This window comes from Stegastes partitus, unplaced genomic scaffold (assembly GCF_000690725.1).
Source record: "Stegastes partitus isolate 25-593 unplaced genomic scaffold, Stegastes_partitus-1.0.2 Scaffold863, whole genome shotgun sequence".
Classification (NCBI taxonomy): Eukaryota; Metazoa; Chordata; class Actinopteri; family Pomacentridae; genus Stegastes; species Stegastes partitus.
In genome coordinates this window covers 228,199-232,361 of record NW_007578594.1, presented here as the reverse complement: position 1 = coordinate 232,361, position 4,163 = coordinate 228,199, and the positions used below count along the sequence as shown (strand labels likewise).

At 41.4% G+C, this 4,163-nt stretch overlaps 1 protein-coding gene and 1 long non-coding RNA gene across 2 annotated transcripts in view; both read right to left on the bottom strand.

Moving 5' to 3' along the window:
* The window catches only part of LOC103365687 (actin-related protein 3), a 23,891-nt gene extending 21,100 nt beyond the window's left edge, over positions 1–2,791 (bottom strand). The window contains exon 1 of the mRNA XM_008293181.1: positions 2,778–2,791. The gene's annotated coding sequence lies outside the window, so the exon portion shown is untranslated. The remainder of the gene's footprint in view (positions 1–2,777) is intronic.
* Positions 2,792–4,058: 1,267 nt separating this feature from the next.
* LOC103365683 (uncharacterized) overlaps positions 4,059–4,163 on the bottom strand; it is a 4,925-nt gene continuing 4,820 nt past the window's right edge. Inside the window, exon 2 of the long non-coding RNA XR_520631.1 lies at positions 4,059–4,152. This is a non-coding gene — a long non-coding RNA (uncharacterized LOC103365683). The remainder of the gene's footprint in view (positions 4,153–4,163) is intronic.

Below are 4,163 nucleotides of genomic sequence, written 5' to 3'. Positions count from 1 at the left end.
CAATCCAAGTGAGGCACAGCTCGCCTCTGCCTCACCGGCTTCTCTTCCAAGCATTTGAATGGGAAATTGCGAAAATTTAGCGATTTTGAATTTAAAAATCGTCAAAACTGACGAGGCTAAATGAAAAAATAGTTACTTTATAGTGCAAATCACTGGATAAATAGAACCATTCAAATTATTTTATCATCATATATTTTTTTCTTTCCGTAATGACTGTGCCTCACCTGCCTGCCCTGACCGCACGTCACTGGACTGTTGACGTGTCCAGGCTGCCCCTGCCTTGACCCCAAGTCAGCTGGGAGAGTTGTGGCATCCCCCCCCCAACTGCAACCCTACAGAGAACTGAGCCGTGTATAGACGCTGTTGTCGACATACGTGTATGATGCATTCACCTAACGTCCTTTTTGTCTGTGATTAAGTGATGACTTGAGACAATAACAATGACAACAAACTGTCAAGCTAAGGAGAAGACTTGCTAAATATTACACTTTGCCTCCATAAATAGTGTGTTTGTTCACTTCACTGTCGCTTACGGCCATACCAGCCTGAATACGCCCGATCTCGTCTGATCTCGGAAGCTAAGCAGGGTCGGGCCTGGTCAGTACTTGGATGGGAGACCGCCTGGGAATACCAGGTGCTGTAAGCTTTTTCTCACACAATGACTAAGAGACAAACTTGAAAGAAGACAAAAAAATCTTCATAGGTATTTAAAAATATGTATTATTAAACACCATGTCGCTATGAAAATATTAATAATAAAATAATAAAAAACTATATTTGAAGTGTAGTGTATAAACAGTCAGTCACGTTGTGGATCTCTGATGTCTTTGATCACTGGACTACTGAGTGTTGGAATAACTTTATATATATATATATTTGTCAGAATATCTCAAATACAATCACATGGAAAGTTTAGAAAACATACAGATGACTATAATTCACGGTGTCTCTAATTATCATCAGGTCTCAGTTTAGTCCACTTTTTCCAACATTGATCATTAACATCAGCATTTACCTACAGCCACCTGTTGGTACATATTTCATGTCTCCTCTAGAAAAGCTTTGTTCACTTTGTGTTGTGTCCAGAACCCTTCAACCCCTGTAAAACACTGACATCTAGTGCCTCAACTGAGCCCAATCCAGAAATCTGTACATAGTAATCTGATAGTTGCACCATTTTCAAGTTATTCCATATTAAAGTGAATATGAAATGTGACACTGTGCTTTAGACAGAGTCAGGTCATCTCAGTGTCCTTCTATGTAGAGTTCACATTCATATCTCACTAGTTNTCTCAGACAGATGCTCCCCAACCCGCCGAGCCTATTAATGCGCCTGGTCGTTACATACCTGTTCTATTACATACCAGACGCCCCATTGTCTGTGCTACTAATGGGTTTAACAGAAATACTGCATATCCTGTAAACTGTAACAACACACGTAGTCTAATTGCTGTAACTCAAACTCCTATTGGTAAATTTAAAAATTACACTATATCTTAAAGTGACACTTAAATGAAAGTTTGACTTTTGTACATTCACAACAAGACCCTAGGATGCATTTTGGCCAAAGTTTTCCTATAACAAAACCATCAGACAAACAAAACCGAACAGACCGAAAGACCACAAGTGGAAAGTAAGTATGGGGTGGATAGGTAATTTTCTTAAGTTATTGCACTGGCAGTTTTGCACTTTGCTCTGTTGAGCTGAATTATTTCTGACATTTTAGACAGATTTATTGGACTAATTTGTGTTTTGCCTCATGTCATGCTTTATATGCAAATTCATTTTTTTACAATTGAAAATTCTACAAGCCTCTTACTTTTTTTTTTTTTTTTTACAGTTTAGCCATTGCCATGTGGTACCAGCAAGGACTATAAAGGTTAACAGTGGTTATTCCAGCTCTGGATGGAGAAAAAAAAAAGTAGCATGGAGAGGAGTGAGATGAACTTGTACGTGCATTAACATTGAAGAAAGAAACAGAGTTCAAAGTGGAGCACAAGGATATGTTCTGTCCAGTGACGAGCAGTGAGGTTCATGGCTGGTGAGGCCCTGACTTCATCACAATCTGATTTATAAATATATGCACTCTACATAGGAGCATATTTGCCATTTGATTGGCAGCAGTTTACGGGTTATATTTCATAGCTGCATTCTTTACACATACAAGCTGTAGCCCACAAAACGCGTGTTTCTTTTTTTTTTTTTTTTTTTTCTTACTAACTAGCAGTGATCAACAACGGCTCCTTCTGGACAAAATATCCATTACTTTTTTGTAAAGGCTCCTTATGTTCCTTCCCTGCACTTGACTTGCTAACTGTATACAGTACCTAGTCCAGCTTGCTGTCACTGACTCTGCAGCCACGGAGTCACAAGAAGCATGTCTGGGATCAGAGCGCCCCCTGCCATGAGGCAAGAGAACTGCCTGCCTCACCTNTTAATGGACACCCTGCAGCCAATCAGAATCGAGTATTCACCCAGACCATGGTATAAAAGGTTTTAATTCAGAGGTCAGTAACGCAAGAGCAAATTATTTTTCTGAACTGATTGAGGAAAACAGACATAACTCAAGGACCCTGTTCAGTGTATTTAATCATGCCACAGAAGCCCCTACTACTGTTTTTATGGACTCTTCTCCAGAGAAATGTGAGGAATTTTTAAACTTCTTTGAGAACAAACTTTCCAGCATCAGGATGCACATTCCCCTGTCTACTCATGAAACAACTGCTTCTTTTAAAGCTACTGCTCACCTGGAATCTTTTAACACTGTTTCAATTGACACCCTCTCTAAAATTTTCCACAAAATGAAACCCTCCTCCTGTGCATTAGACATCCTGTCTGTGAGGTTTCTTAGAGAAGTTTATAAGTGTGTAAGTCCTTATATTCTTAAATTAATAAACTTGTCTCTTTTAACTGGTTCTGTTCCTGCTGATTTTTAAAAAGCAATAGTTCAACCACTCTTGAAAAAAGCATCATTATCATCATTGCTTTTTTGTAAAGTCTCCTTATCTTCCTTCGCTGCACTTTACTTGCTAACTCTATACAGTACCTAGTCTAACTTGCTGTCACTGACTCTGCAGCCACGGAGTCACAAGAAGCATGTCTGGGATCAGAGCGCCCCCTGCCATGAGGCCAGAGAACTGCCTGCCTCACCGAGAACCTCTTCTCAGGAGTTTACGGTCGCTCAGCACCACGTGACACACATACAGTTGGTAACAAAAACACTGTGCGTGATTATATACATCAGCTGAACTATGGAACATCAGTTCATATATTAAATGTGTTTGAAACATGTTATTGGCGACATACAGACAGCAGCACCCCGTCACTGCATCCAGACAGCGTAGGTAGAGAGGGATTGCGCAATCCCTCACTACCTAGTGAGGCTGCCTGCATTGACAGCCTACGCATGGCGCATGGTGAGGGATTGCGCAATCCAAGTGAAGCACAGCACGCTGCTGCCGCTCTTGTATTGCGCAATACCTCAGTTCGCTGGGTTCCTGCAGTGACAGCCTACGCATGGCGGCCTGCGCAGTGAGGGATTGCGCAATCCAAGTGAGGCGCAGCTCGCCGCTGCCTCACCGGCTTCTCTTCCAAGCATTTGAATGGGAAATTGCGAAAATTTAGCGATTTTGTATTTGAAAATCGTCAAAACTGACGAGGCTAAATGAAAAAATAATTGCTTTATAGTGCAAATCACTGGATAAATAGAACAATTCAAATTATTTTATCATCATATATTTTTTTCTTTCCGTGATGACTGTGCCTCACCTGCCTGCTCTGACCGCACGTCACTGGACTGGTGACGTGTCCAGGTTGTCTCTGCCTTGGCCCCGAGTCAGCTGGGAGAGTTGCAGCCCCCCCGCGACCCTACAGAGGATTGAGCCGTGTATAGATGGTGTTGTAAACATGTATGACACATTAATATAATATTCTTCTGGTCTGTGATTAACTGAAGACTTGAGATAATAATAAGAAGAACAAATTGTCAAATTAAGGAGAAGACTTGGTAAATATTCCACTTTGCCTCCATAAATAATGTGTTTGTTCCCTTTACAATCGCTTACGGCCATACCAGCCTGAATACGCCCGATCTCGTCTGATCTCGGAAGCTAAGCAGGGTCGGGCCTGGTCAGTACTTGGATGGGAGACCGCCTGGGAATACC